The 15,443-nt window shown below is 57.9% G+C and overlaps 1 pseudogene; it reads left to right on the top strand.

The window, feature by feature from the left end:
- The first annotated feature begins 5,502 nt into the window (after positions 1 to 5,502).
- Positions 5,503 to 12,792, top strand: LOC144375657 (cell surface A33 antigen-like; annotated as a pseudogene).
- Positions 12,793 to 15,443: the final 2,651 nt, after the last annotated feature.

Raw genomic sequence — 15,443 nt, 5'->3', positions numbered from 1 at the left:
TTGGGACTAGCTTTTGAAATGGCCTGGCCACTCATGGCCCCTGTCTCTCGGCACTGGTCCCAGATGCCCACTGTGCCTGATGAGGTTCGCTCTCATCATCTCTGTTCATTTCCTCTGTTTCTTCTCCTATTGCTGCTGGTGACTCTTAGGCTTGGACCAGCCCACATTTGTGGACTCGTGGTGTGACCTTGGAGTCCCTTTGTAGGAGGGTCTGGGGGTGGCAGCGTGCGGCCTGGCTGAAGGGCAGGACTTGCCCTGAGCTGCGGGGGTGGGGCAGGTCTGACATTTTACCTGTGTCTTTGAGGGAATGGTTGGAGGCTGAAGACTGGGGGATGGGGCTCAGGCCCCGGCCAGGCCCATGGTGCCATCCCACACCCTGCCTGTTGGCACCTCCGGGACACACACACCCTTTTCTCCTTGACTTCTGCTCCTCCTAGCTCCTCTCCGCGCCTCCTGTTCCTCCTCCACCCTGGCTGGACGGGCCCTTCCTCCTCCTGAGGCCCCAGCTCTGTTCTCTGTTCGATGGTTGATGGTTGACACTTGTGACCATGGTGGCTTCTCCTCTACTCTGTGACTACTTATTTATTACTGTCTGACTCACCCGAGGGCTGGACACCACTGGGGCAGCCACACCTCCCTCGTCTGGCCGGGAGCCTGGACACAGGCTCCCAGCTCATTGCTGGCTAGGTGCTGAGGGACAAGCACCTTCCCTCTGACCCCCCTGGGTGACAGGCGGCTTGCCCTCCCTGCCTCCCTCCTGCTGGTCCCCCCTCCCTGTCTCCCCAGGCTGCCTCTGCTCCTCTCCAGGGGTCACATTCTTGGGACACTAGCTTCTCTCAGAGTGTGCCTACCTCATGTCTTTCCCAGGGCTTGGTGGGGGAGGGGTGCAGAGGGGACAGACCCTGTGGGCTGAAGGAGCCCTGTTGTGCCCCTCCCTTACAGCTGGCACCTGTGTCTAGCAGGAGCTGGTGCCCTCATTCTGTATGAGAGTTCCCACCGGGGGACAGTCCATGTGTGGAGGGCACATTGGGCATGGAGGGGACGTCTGGTGGCTCTCACACCTCCCCTGCTGGGAGCGCTTGGCGGGGGGGGCCTGGTGCCTCCTCCCTGCTGCTCGGCTGGCATGGTCCTTGCCCAGTTCCTGGAATGGTCTCTCTGCCCAGGGCACCGAAGGTCCCTCCTGGAGCCCTCCTCTTCCTGGGCGCTCCCCTTTCCTCGCCGCCCAGTGACCCGCCCTGGGGAGTCAGGGGCCAGAAACTCCTGGCGAGCACAGCCCTGCCCCAGACTGCCGCTCCTGGTTGGGACCGTCACAAGTTCCCTGGGAGAGGGGCGTGTGGGATGGACGGGCCACCTCCTCCCAGGGCCAGGCTGGTCCTCCCCATGAGGCCTGCTCCTCTGGCTCTTCCCCATTCCCAGTCTTGTCCTTGCTGGGAGCGCCTTCCCGGGAACCTCGGGCCACCCAAGGCTCTCCATCTTAGTTTGGGGACTTAAGGACCTTCAAGGCCCTTCACAGGCGCCTGGTTTCAGCTTTGTCACCTTCCGGGTCACGAGCTTCTTGACACCAAGGCGGCCCCCAGGTGTCCTGGTCTTCACCTCCTGCTTGGTGTCGAGGCCACCAGAGTACTGTGAGGAGCGTGTGGGGAGTAAAGTACTCCAGAAAGAGACCCAGGGTGCCGCGGTCCCCAACCCAAGGATGACTGGCACTAACCCTGGGTTTGTTCCATGGGAGTTGGTGGTGTTGTATGGATGGCTCTGCAGCCTGATTCACTCCTCATCTACACCAGTTTGACACAGTGCACTGAGCCCAGGGCCAGGCCAAGGCCCAGCTCTAGGGAGCCTTATGTTGGACTCTTCCCCCTTCACACTCATGGGGAGCCGTTGGTTAGGCTGCTGCTGATGGTGACCTCTGGCTGCTTCCCAGGCAGGGACTGTGCCCAGGTCACTTACTCACCAGGACTAATTTGCCCCCAGCTCTAGACAACTTGGGGTTGAGCCAGCAAGTGGGGGGCTCAAGAGAAGTCTGGGGCACGGAGCTGGCACAGAGGGACATGCCACCTGTACACGCAGACCCACATGGCATGAGAGTCACACCCACGGGCGATGAGCGTGGCCTGACGCAGTTCAGAAGGGTGGGCTGCAGTGAGGGCCGAGTGGTCTTGAGGGCTTTCTGGGCGGGGGCCAAAGCCAGAACCTAGGAAGAAATTCACTGAATTGATCTAATTTGTGGATCCTAAGGATCCATGTCGATCAACATCTCAATGGGCTTGTTCAAGCCGCCAGTCCCTGACCCTCTCACTGTCCCTTGCTGCCGGCTTGGGAGCCCCTGGGGACTTCCAACCTGGGATGCAGAACACCTGCCTGCTTCTCCCTGGGGAGCTCTTCTTAGCCAGAGCCTGCGTCTCACCTGGGGCCGCTGGTCCCACCTGGCCCCTGGCATCTCCTTCCCAGCCGAGGAAGTGGTTTCTCTGAACAAATGGGTCTTCCTGATGGAGGCCCTGCTGGCCGTTCCCCCAGGGCCCCCTAATGCACTGCGGAGGCCTCAGCAGCAGTCTGTCGAGCATTTCATTATCCTCCTTCGAGGTACTCCTTTCTGCTTGGTCTCAAGAGACAGTTTACTATCTTCTTAACAAACCTTCATTATTTGCAAGCCACCATGGAGGCCTCAAGCTAGACCTCCACTCCCTGCCTCCTCAGGTGGTTAGGTGACTCTTGTTCTGTCTGGGGCACCTGGCACACTCCACGACCCAGGAGTCCTTGGGATCTTCGTTTTTGGAGGCGAGCTCCAAGCTCCCTCAGCCTAGTTCCCTGTGGCTCCTTCCTAGGCTGCCCAGGGCATTGCTTCAGCCCCCCTGCATGCCCAGGACATTGCTGCAGGCCCCCCTGCATGCCCAGGGCATTGCTGCAGCCCCCCCGCCCCCGCATGCCCAGGGCATTGCTGCAGCTCCAGCTGTGTGCCCAGCCTGGGCTGAGCTGGGTGAGGTGCAGTTGCAGGGTGGCAGCTGGAGAGCAGAGCTGGGCCGGGATAAACAGCCGCTCAGTCCCGGCGCCCTCCATCTTTCCTTTTCCAGCACTGGGAGGGAACCCAGGCCTGGCCCTGGCTGGTGCCAGGCTGGTGCTCTGCTGCCCAGCTGCAGCCCTGCCCTGCAGTAGCCCTGGGTGAGAGGCGTGGTCTCCTACCTTACTGTTGAGGAACTGCGAACAGATAAGTGAATGAGGCTGAGGAGCGACACAGCCAGGAACAGGAGGAGGATCTGTGGGAGAGTGAGGGGCCTCCTGGAGGAGGCTGCTGGCCAGACCCCAACCAAGCCCTGCAGCAGGAGGAGCTCAGGCCCTGCTCTGCCGGCCGCCTGCCCTGGGGGGACACGATGGTCATTAGCACCTACCAACTTGGCTCATCCTGGGAAGGAAAGAGAGAGGGGGCTCAGAGTAGGAAGGAGACTTCTGCAGCAGGAGGGGCGCAGGTGGAGCAGCACCACAGGGGGTCAGGGAGGCGACTCTGGGCAGCCAGAAGGTGCCCCCACCATCCCCCTACAAGGAAGCAGAAAGGTGGCAGTTGGAAGCTTCTAGAAAGAAATCTCCCCACTTCCCAGTTTTCCAGTCATGGATCACCTGTCCCTCCTGGTGACTTTGGCACATCCCAGTGGGGACCAAAATGTCCCAAAGAAGAGAAAGTGAGGGACAGTGGTCCTGAGGCCTGTAGGAAGAAGTGAAAGGAACAGGTGAGGATAGTGGAGAATGTGTCACCGTGACCTCAGAGCAAGGGCAGTGTCTGAGCCCGGGAGGGGCTGAGGTTCCACCAGGCAGATAACCAGGTGGCTTTAGGCACAAGGTTCTCAAGCTTGTCTGGGGCGGTGGGGAGAGTGAGTGAGCCCCAGGGCTGGAACCAGTCCTCTAACACCCTTCTCAGGTTTACAGTCTACCTGCCGCCCTTTTCCTTTTCGAGCTCTTTTTCATCCATTCCTGTCTTCCCTCGAAAATCTATTAGCATAAAAGGATCTAACTCACTGTTGTCATGATCTCTAAGACTGATCTGTTCTCTGGTTACAATCATTAGCAATCGCCAGTCCTTTTGAGAGCTCACCTGGGACAGCGGTGGGTGGTTGTCTTCTGGGATCAACTCCTACCCAGAGGCACCGAGGCAGCAGCCCATGGCCGGGGAAAGAGAGGTGTGTGCTGTGGAGTAGCAGCTCTCATTTGCTGAGCGCCAATTTTGAGTTAGGAACCCCTAAAGGAAGTCTGTATTTCATGTCACTTAATCCCATACAATCCACCCCCAAGTGAGGACCCTGTGGTAAGAGAGCTAAGTCGACTGCCCAAGGTCGTGCTTTGAACAGAGAAGGGTCTGGAGCCCTGCGGAGGCCCTAACCCAGAAGCCCTGCACTCAGCTCTCTGCTGCGACTTCCCCAGTGGCCATGGAGGGGGGTGTGATAAGCGCAGTGGGGCGCAGACCAGGGGATACAAGGTCAAAGGGCACTTCCAAGTTAGAAGAGGGAGGGCCGGGAGAGAAGGTGGCTGCCCTGCGCGAGGCGAGGCTTGCTGCCTCAGCCCTGCGTGTCCTGTATCTGGAGGTGACACCTCTGCTACATGTGTGAAGCCCGAGAGCGGAGGGGTCCAGACCAGTGGTGGACGCTGCTGCCCCGCGGTTCCCAGCTGCTTCTTGGTTTCCCTCCTGCCAGCAAGAGTCGTCCTGTCCTTGGAGTTTGGTCATTGAATTAATCCTACGTGTGAGCCCATTTCATGTCCACAGACTGTGCCCCAGGGAGATAACCACATGGTGGGCAGAGCAGGGGCCTGGTCCCCACCGTAGGCACATATTAATTATTTGAGGGGGACAGAAGAAGGCAGGTGAAGTTCTGGGACAGGAGGTGGATCCTGTGGTCCCGGCCTCTGGGGCTGCCTGTCAGATGGCCGTGCTGCCTGCTGGCCAGGTGCTGGCTGCCGTGGCTGGGTCAGCTGCTAAGCAGAGCACATGGCCTGACGTCCCTGACCCTGTGGCAGGGGTAACAAGTCTCTACTGTCAAGGAAACTGGGAGAATACATGAGAGAACTGCAAGATGCCTACAGGGGGCTGAGCCGCCAAGCTATGGTAAAGCTGGTGCGGGAGTGACAAGCGGAGAGCCCTGGCAGTGTCGTCCTGTGTTCCCCACTCTGGCTGCTGGCTGTATCCTGACCAGCAGAGATGGAATCGAAAGGCACTCCCAGGAACACCCTCATCCCTTTACTCTCACCACACACATCAGTTAGTAGACGAAGAAGTCCCATGGGAGGCCAGCAATGTGTGTCGAGGTCTCCTGTGACCAGGCACCAGGAAACATGGATGCACGGTCTCTTTTCTCATTTCCCCAACAGCTCTGGGAAGTCATAACGAAGACTCCTATTTTACTGATGAGAAAATGAGGCTTAGAAAATCTGCGGAGATGGGAGGAGGTGGGGCTGAGGGGGAAGCCACACTTGGCCACCGGATGCACCAGACCTTTTTGTGATGCTGCGGGGTGGAGATGCATGGACCAGTCACAGGCGCTGGCCTCCCAGCCCTGGAAGACAGTGGAGGTCCTTGGCCACCATTGCTGTTGTGGCAGCCGTTCCCATGGCCATCAGGACAGGAGGGCTGGGCATTCTGGCAGAGGTCCCATGCAGTGCATGGTGACGTCCACATCATTACCTTTGCATGGCTTTCCTGCTTTCTTTCCAGTCTGGGTGACCGTTAATGCTATCTCTGTGGAAACCCCCGCAGGAAATTCTTTGGGCTGCCAGGGGAAAGAGTGCCACCCTTCCGTGCACCTACCACACTTCTGTCCCTGACACAGATGGATTTATTCAGTGGGACAAGCTTCTAAGGACTCATTTGGTAAGGCTCCATGAAAGGCCGGGGCATCACGGGGATGGGTACCACCTGACCGTGACCCCTCAGAAGGCCAACAATACAAGGTCTTCTGATACCATCTGCAGAATAAACTGCACCTGTGGGATGGGCCGGGCAGGAGCAGGTGTGTCAGGTGAAGGACGGCTGGAGTACATCATCTCCATTTTCGAAGTCACCTGTCCTCAGATCTCTCCATTGGCCAGTCTCGAATGACCTGATGGTTCCAGTAGAGTCAGTCCTCTCTTTGATTAGCATGCTCCTCACTCTAAGGCCGGGTCATTTGATGGGGCCCTCCCCATTGAAAACCTGTTCCCATCGCACCCCTGTTCTATTTATATGGCTCCACACCCTGGTCCCCCGGTACCGTGGCACTGTCTGCACGTGCTCCTCTGCCCCCGTGGCTTGCTTTCAGCCCCACAGTCAACTGAGCTCACCCGTGTTTTCACTATTAGCCTTTGGGACCCAGAGGCCCCCCAGCACCCAGGCGGTCTCGCTCTCTCCAAGCCCCCCTGGTCCCTTTGAGTGACATTACCAGGCTTGCCATTTCTCTACTCCTTCACTGGGTGGCTTTATCTAGCCTGCGAGTCAGAGAACACCTGCCTGTCACTGCCCCCAAACCCTCAGCCAGCTGTGCTCACCGCCCTGGGCTGCTGCTGGCCTGCTCTTCCGGGTCATCCTCGGACACGCCAGGCAGCCCCTGTGGAAATGGAGCCAGCAGTTCTTCTTTCAGTGCCCCCTTCCTCTCGTTTCCTCTTTGGGAAAGGACACCGACCCTGGAGGGCTGCCCCACCCTGATCTAAATCCTCTCCAACCCTGGGGCCTGCCTCTTCCACGCTCCACCCTGTCACCCGAGTGTACCACCACAACCTGGTCTGAGGCCAGCGCCTTCCACCTGAGTTGTGGGACTGTTTTCTTGGTGGATCCCCTTTCCCCTTCCAATTCATTCTGTACCCCACTTCCTAAAATCTGAGACTCTAGTGCCTTCAAGGTAAGATGCAAGCTCTTCAGCCCCACGCAGGCGTCCCCAAGGGCTGGTTTGGCATGGGCTCCAGAGCTCAGGTCCAGAGCCAGGTGCCCACCTGGAACCCAGCTCTGCCACTTCCTGGGCCACACGGCCTGGGAAGAGGCCTGAGCTCGGGGTGCGCTCTGCCTCACGGGATGCAGCTGGAACCCTAAGATCCACCGCGTGAGGTGTGAGCTGACACACGCCAACTGCCGGGACGCAGCCAACGTGGGGCAGGCACTACCCAAGGAGCAGCCGCCACTGGCCTCCCCCGCCCCCTCCCTGCCATCCTCCCTCCAGCTCCTTCACATTGACCACCAACTGGTCTGTTTGCCCCAACGTCCACTGGCTCCTCCTGGCACAGCCAGTCCCAGCCCTCCGATGGCTAGTTCTCTGTTATTTTTCAGGATTCCTAGCCCCTCTCTTAGGAGGCCCCCGAGCTCCACGCCTAGAAGTGATGCCTTTCTTGGGCAGTCAAAGCGCTGGCCTTAGAGGTCGCCAAGTGTGGCTGCCCGCCAGCCCATCACTCTTGGGGAAGAGCCCCCGAGTTACCCACCCCTGAGTGCCAGGAGCCAAGCAGGAGCCAAGCAGAGGCTCAGCAAGGCTGAGGCTGCGTGGTCAAAACCCTGCGCCTGGCTGCCTTGCCTGAGCTACCGGCTGTGCTTTCACTGCAGCTCCCTGAGGCAGGAACAAGAGGAAATGGGGTCACAGAGAGGTCAAGCACATGCTCAAGGTCACCCAAGCAGTGAGTGGCAGAACTGGGGATAGAAGACAAGTAGCCTGGCTGGAATGTCTGGGTCCAGCTCCGCCATGTGCTGTTAGGCCAACAATCAGTTATCAGCACATAAATGACTTCCAAAGCCAGGAGTCAAGAAAATACAGGGGGTCGGGCCTGTGCTGCACGCTGTCCTCCCAGCAGCTCAGTGGTGAGGCAGGAGTCCCGAGTTCAAAGCCAGCCTCAGCCACTTAGGAAGGCCCTAAGCAATGCAGTGAGACCCTGTCTCTAAATAACAAGGGCTGAGGATGTGGCTCAGGGGTTGAGTGCCCCTTGGTTAAATCCTCAGTATCAAAAAAATAAAAATGAAGTAAAAGAAAACAGAAAAGAAAGTGAATTGGAAGCCCTGGGTGGTTGCACACGGCAGGTGCTCAGTAAGCACAAGCCCTCTGACTGAAGGGGAGGAGACAAGGGGCAGGTGATCAGCCAGAGAGGCCCAGGGATCCCTGAAAGCCCGCTGCCACACGAGTGCCCCAGGGGCTGAACTGCCCTGCCCTTTCCCAGGGTTCCAGTCCTTCCACTTAAGGTGAATCCTAGACCTCCCAGAGGGACAGGAGCGAAGGCACCGCCAATGGGCATCTGTGCTGGCTCTGGTCCGAGGGGCCTGCGTGTCTGTGCCTCTGGGGTCTCGGGGGAGCCAATCAGGGCCACCAAGGACAGGCCCAGGTCAGGGCCTTAGGGGAGAAGACCAGGTGGCATTTCTTATTCCTCTCAGGAAAGAGTGGTCATCTGGACATTTAAGACCCAAAGCTACATCTTCGGCGAGCTTTATGAGAATCGCGTCAACATATCAAGCAATGTTGGGCAGCCGGACTCCTCCATCACCATCGACCAGCTGACCATGGATGACAACGGCACCTACGAGTGCTCCGTCTGGCTGCTGTCAGACATGGTGGGCACCTCCAAGTCACGCGTCCGCCTGCTGGTCCTGGGTGAGTGCTGCATCTCTCTCTTGGGTGGTGGGAAGAGGCTGGGGCCTGTAAAAGCACCTGGTGGCAAAGCAGGGTATTTGGTAGCAAGGTACTTGGTGGTAACTTACCCGTGGTAAGGTAAGCATGTTGCCCAGTGATGAGGCAAGGTACTTGGTGGTCAGGTACTTGGTGATAAGGCAGGGTATTTGGTGGCAAGGTACTTGGTGGTAACTTACCCGTGGTAAGGTAAGCAAATTGCCCAGTGATGAGGCAAGGTACTTGGTGGTCAGGTACTTGGTAGGTGGTACCGTGGTAGGTTCCCCAGGTAAGACGACAGGCAGCAGTGGCTTGCCAGTCTGTCCCAGGGCAGGGCCCACTGCTCCCCCTTTGAAATGAGGACTGCCTTAGTTCTCCACAAATGGCAGACTGTTCCAGAGGTCAGAGAAGGAGGGTCTGGAGTGGCCTTCCCACCCTGAGCTCTTCTCCCCACACCAACTCCTCCCTTTCCATGACAAACTCATGAAAGAGAAGAAAAAGAGAAGCCCCCAATCCTGTTGTGCCTCAATATGGGACTCTCAGGGCCACGTGGTGACTGAGGTAGTGCGCCTCTCCCTGTCCTAGTGCGGCTCCCAGAGGAAGACCCCACACCACCCTCCCATGCCCGCCTGGCAGACACCACTGTCAGGCTCCGCTACCTTTGGGTTTTGTTTGTTTTCTGTGGTGCTGGGGATGGAACCCAGGGCCTCGCACACGCTAGGCAAGCGCTCCTCCGCTACTTTTGAAGATGTTCTGAGACAAGTGACTTATTGGAATGTATGGTTTTGGAAGAGCCCAAAAGATCATCTACTTCAGTATCCTCGGTTTTCAGATGAGACAGAGAGGAAGAAAGCAACTTCTCAAAGCGAGTATTGGAAAAACCTCAGTGGGCGCCATGTAGGCCCACTGTGAGGAACAGCCCTACCCCAGGAGGCAGCGACTCGTCAAACCTTTTCCTGTTTAAAAGGTCACTTTTCTGTTTCTTTCCCCTTCACAGCACCTGGTAGTGTTTTATTTCTAACTGCATAAGGAGATGCTTGACTGAAGGCATTTCAGGGAGCCAGACTGCACAGCCACACAAGCTAGTGCTGCATAGACAACCGCAAAGACTACTCCACCCTCCTCTGTGGGCCACCTGGGCCAGGCAAACAGGTCCTCCTGCTCTCTCAGGCTCCAAAGCAGAGCAACTTGATTCTTCTTTATTCTTCATGCACATTTCTCTTGATCAACACAGATAGACCCACCCAGTCACGGGGTAAACTCTGCCACCTGGATGGACTATGATTATTCAACCGTTTCCTATGGTGCATATCAAGGCGGTTGCCATTTCCCCCACAGGGACAATGCTGTCATATAACCCCAGTGCTCGCACACACGGAGACATATATATGTTGGGGTTAGTTTAAACAGCTCCAGGTCCTTTCACTCCGTGTCAAGAGCCAGCCTGAGGGTGAAGGACACAAGTTCAATCTGAAACACATCACTCAGTGAAATCAATGTTTTGCTTTTAAAAAGAAAGAGATCACTTTGTCCTACATGCTATGAACAATTCTTGGAAGTTTTCTTCCGCAGGGCAGCTGGTAGGCGGAGACTGCTGGCTGCCCGGTGGCCTGCTGTGGGTCCCTGGATCTTGGAGCAGGTGCGCAGCGCCCGCTGGGCCTCTGGCGCCCCCTGGCGCCTGCAGCGGGGGCGAGGCGTCCTGCCTCCCAGGGATGCTCAAGATGGCCCTGGAGGCAGAACCGGCGCACGTGTTACTCATTGGAGGTCGCCCTGCCTCTGGTGGGAGCCCAATGAGGGCAAGGGCGGCCTGCAGAGGCCAGGGCACTGTGGAAAGCTCACCTCCTGGGGCTGGCTGCTGCCTTCTTGCCATCATCTCAAATTGGGCTCCTGAGAAATTCAGGATGTGATTTCCAGGCTTTCCCCATCACGCTGGTCTTCGAATGCTCCAGAATCATCATCATCATCATCCCCACCCCACCCCCTCCTCCTCCTCCTTTAATGCCTCTGGAGATGCAGTTGGCCTTGGTTACTCCCCTTCCCCTTTGTCACAGTTCACTGAGCTACCTGGCCTAGCAGGGCTCTAGGTGCAGCCCCACACCTGGTGGGACTTGGTGGGACTCTGGCCGGCTGGGGCTCCTCCAGGTGTTGGTGCTCCTGCTGGCTCCCCTGTGGCCTGAGGGCCGTGTCTCCTGATGAAGGCTGCCTGGCAACAAGAGGGAAAGGTCAGGCAGCAGAGAGCCCTGTTCTGCACCCCCCTGGAGCTCAAGAGAGAAGCAGCAGGCCTTTCCTGGTTCCTTGGAAATGTCACTTCCTCTTGTCCCCCAGGGACCTCTCATCCCCAAAGTGGGCAAGAAGGCAGCTGGTTCATGGTCTTCAGGTGGCAGCCTCCCTGGGTTCATGCTGCTGCAATCCTGGGGAACTGGGCCGGCACATAGGAGGACTGGATTGGATCCCTCTGCCCCTTAGGTTTAGGGACTGTCCTCCTGGGAGCAGCAATGAGCAAGTGTGTCTGATGTGTTGTCCCTCCTCCTCACGCCTGACTGGCTCCCTGGCGGCTAGGGATGTTGGACACACCCAGCAAAACACCTGTTTTCAGAGAGCACTGCAGTGGCTGGCCAGGCCAGGAAGGTGTGTCCTGGACAGCTGTTCCCTATAACTTCCGGGTGGGGCCCAGATTGGGATGACAATCAATGCTCAGTGACTGTGCACATGGATGGCAGAAGTGGTGGCATTGTTCAACGGAAAGCAAGCCATCCCAGGGGGCGTGTGAATGTGCTCTCCCCCACCCTCAGGCCGCTGCAGGAGGCCTCCAGCAAGCTCCAGCCTTGGCACACAGTCTTCTGTCGGCCTGGCCTGGAGTGCCCCGCCTCTCCTCTGGCCCACCCACCTCCACTGTTGGCCACCTGTACCCCCACTCTCCTTCATGTCATGTGTGAGTGGGCCTGGTTGTCTGCCTGGAGGCAGAGAGACTGCTTGTCCTTTGCCCCCGGGGTTTCCTGGTGCAGTGTCCAGCACTTTCAGCATGACAGTGCCAAATAAGGCAGGCCTGCTGACGCACCCTACACCGTGGCCTGTGAAGGCTGCTGGGGGAAAGGCTCCAGGCCCCAGGGAGGCTGTGGGTAGCTGAGGATGTCGGTTGTTGGTGGCCTGTGGGTTTGCAACCTCTTTGCTGGGGCTCCCCTTTCTTATCCCTGCCCCTGTGTCCCTTTGGTCTCAGTGGACACCTCTGGGGCTGCCCAGGGTCTCTCCTGTCATCCAGCCAGGGCAGTGATGTGTTTTCTGAGCACAATGCGGAAAGGGGCCAAAGCAAAACCAGAGAACGTCACTGAGAGGTCAGAGCTGAAGGGCTCTCGAGAGCCTTTGACTGAGGGGTGGCCAACACCAGGTCCAGGCCACTGCCTGTTTCTGCAGGTCTAAAGCATTATTTAAAAGCAGTCGCAGTAACGCAGTCCACAGATGTAAAAGCATCGCCTCTGGCCCTCTACGGAGAGGTGTGATGTCCCTAATTTTGCAGATAGAAAGGTGGGGGACCTGAGGGAGTGGGATTTTCCCAATGTGGCAAGGGGTGTGCAGGGGCGCTGGGTCTGCAGTCAGGAGAACTGGGGGCTATCCCAGCTTGTCAGCACCCATGAGAGGTGTCCCCTCTGGGCTTCAGTTCCCCATCTTTATGATGGCCACATTGGACTGCCTTCAAAATCCCGTTTCTCTGAAGTAGAGAGCACAGGATCCATGCTGAGGTGCCCCTGCCAGATGCCATGCAGGCCACGTCCATGCTGCCTCTCGGCAGGCGACAGCAGGAGCCAATACTTTGAAGTGAAGTGATCTCCCAGTGTCCCATCTCACCACCAAGTGCAGATTCCTCAGCCTGGGAATGAACACGGTGGTCTGTGCGTGGATGTGTGTTGGGGAGGCAGGTGGCGGCCCACCCCATCCAACGTGCTCCTTCTCCTTCCCAGTGCCACCCTCCAAGCCAGACTGCAGCATTGAGGGTGAGACAGTAATTGGGAACAACATACAGCTGACCTGCCAGTCAGCAGAGGGCTCCCTGACCCTGCAGTACAGCTGGAAGAGCTACGGCACCCAGAACCAGGAGCGGCCACTGGTCCCGCCAGGTGAGGGACAGCGGGGGAGGCGAGGGTGGCCAGGAGGCAGGGCTGACCAGTCAGATGCCCTGGAGGGTTGCTCCTCCACTGGGCGCTTGTGATTCTGGGGCCTTCCATTCAAGCACTGGTATCTCATAAGGCCTATCTGGCAGATATTTGTGAGAAATGAAAATGATTCATGGGAAGCACTCAGCAGAAGCACTCAGCAGAAGCATGTGATAAGTGCTGTCTCAATTTCCTCGTTCCCCATCCTATTCTCCTGTGAAAGCACAAACTGATGGCCACTCTGTGCAGAGGCACTGGTGGGATTTTAATTATGACCTAAAGTGTGCATTTGAGGCCCTGAGTCTAAGCTTGTGGCTGCACCCAAGAGGGGAATGTCCTAGTCCCACCTCCTATCTGTATCCCATCCCAGTCCACCAAGGCTCACCACCCCCTCCTCTGCAAAGTCACCACCCATTTATGGCCCTGCCCCCAGTTTCACCACATGGACCACAAGGAAGGAGGCGGGAGGTTTGCTACTGTTGCCAGGAGACCAGCTCTGTGCTGGGCAGCTGGTATTTGACCTTTAAGTCTAGAGACAAGCTAGGAGGGAAAAAGACTTCTACAAATATTATACTGCCTTCGCCTGGCACCGGCCCGTGTGAAAAGTCCTGCATGATCGCACCAGCTGCCCGCCGCTCACCCAGTGCCGCACCCTCCTGAAGACAGGGATGACAGGACCTGAAGGGTCCCTCAGGGAGGCAGGCCTCTGCAGTGGGCCTCAGCACCTTCTGGAAGCCTCACAGGGCACTGGGTCCCAGCCCTTCTGCCTCTCCCAGGAGAGACCTCTCTGTGACCAGGAGCCAAAGCTTAGTTCTCAGGTGATCCCTGGGGGGTCTAAGAGCAAGGCAGGAGGTTGGAGGGAGCAGCTTTGTCCTGCCTCAGTCAGAATGGGGACCTTGGGGGACAGGCAGGGCTGTGAATGGCCCCACCAGTGCCAGATGTTGAGGTCTTGAGGAGAGGCTCTCCCACCCCACCTGCCACAGGCCTGGAACCTGTCCCCATCTTCTTGTTCTGCGTGTCGGTCCGAAACCTCTTCTGACTTTTAAAACACTGCAGCCCACCATGTTGGCATGGCCCCTCCAACCTCCTGCATTCGCAGACAGAATGTCCGATATCAGAGATCAGTCCCTTCTGACTTGGTGCTCAGTGGAAACAAACTAGCAGAGAAAGAAACAGGGATCTGCAACCAGGAAGCCAGGATTTCTCCTCTTGTAGTTGCGAGTCTCTTGCAGCCTCTCTGCCCTTGCTATCCTTATCTGAGAAACAACAAAACCAGGAGGAGCCTAGTCACCTTCCTGGGAGGCTGTGGGCAGGGCTGGAGGAGCTCACCCAGGGGAGACCTCTGAGCACACTTTGTAGCCCATGCCGGTCAGCTGAGTTCCACATACGGGAAGGAAGAGGATTTGAGTATCAGGGAAGGAGGCTGGAATACTTTAAGGAAGGAGGTGGTAAAGGGCAGGAGTGGATCAGGAGGATCCTGAGCCCCCAGAGTGAGCGGTGGCAGCCAGAGCTCATGGACAAACCATAGAGGCAGAAGATGGGCAGAAAAGTCAGGCCTTGATAACCCAACATTGGTGTCTGGGGGGACCAGGGCTTCCGGGTCACAGCAGCAACCAAGTGAAGGTGGGAGGCAATGGCTGTCCCCTTTGTGTACCCCTTAGCCACAAGGTGTCACCACTGCAGCAGAAACGGCAGTTTCCCTGGATGTCAGAAGTGATCAGTCCCTTTACAAGGCAGCTTTGGAGCCCCAGCTCCTTCACAAAGGCAGACCCACAGAGTGGTTGTGCCTGGCTCACTGCAGAGCAGCTGTGCCCTACGCTGCCCTACCCACCAGGTACCATCTGCAGGGCGCTGTGTGCGCCTGGCCTTAGACGGAGTGTCACCTTGTCAAGCTTCAGGTCTAAGCTTACCCAGGGTCTGCAAGCACTTCCCACAGTGTGTTCCTCTCTTAACAAGATCCAGTGCACTGAGGAAATGGGACCACTGGTGCCATAAACCCTTATCAGAGATTCCCAGGGCTGGCTAGCACCTGGGGATGTGGAGAGCTGTGCCTTAGGGAGCACATTAACGCCTGCCCAGAGACACCTAAGCTTGCTTTGCTCATGGACCCCCTTGCCAGGACCAGAAGTGTTATTCTGGAACATGCAGGTGGGATTCCAGGGCAGAAAGAGCAGCCTCTGAGAGAATCCAGGGGTCAGTGCAAGGGCAGGACAAGGGCCCAGAAGGATATGTGACCACGCGGTGGCAGCAGGTGTGGAGGCTGGCTCTGCAGTCAACAAGGAGGCCAGGTCTCCAGCTCCTCCCTGAGGCTGAGGCTGCGGCTGCTCCCGCACTCCGGGTGGTGTCTCCACTCCACTTCCCAGCTGAGGCTCAGAGAGGCTGGCTCCCTGGAGCCATAGGGATAAGAGAGCCTAGACAGAGCCTGTCTCCCCCAGAGCCAACACCACACACCCACACCCCACACTCCATACCCCACACCCCTACACACCCCCACACCCCTACACACCCCCACACCCACACACCCCCACACCCCACACCCTCACCCCCACACCCCTACACACCCCCACACCCCTACACACCCCCACACCCCTACACACCCCCACACCCACACACCCATACCCACACCCCACTCCCCCCAGCACAGGCGCACACCCTCGGGGCAGACACCTGTGCTCAGCCTGGCCTTTCGAGCTAGGTCTCCGGAGGT

This window comes from Ictidomys tridecemlineatus, chromosome 3 (assembly GCF_052094955.1).
Source record: "Ictidomys tridecemlineatus isolate mIctTri1 chromosome 3, mIctTri1.hap1, whole genome shotgun sequence".
In the NCBI taxonomy this organism is placed as follows: domain Eukaryota; kingdom Metazoa; phylum Chordata; class Mammalia; order Rodentia; family Sciuridae; genus Ictidomys; species Ictidomys tridecemlineatus.
This window is presented reverse-complemented; position numbering and strand designations above follow the sequence as displayed.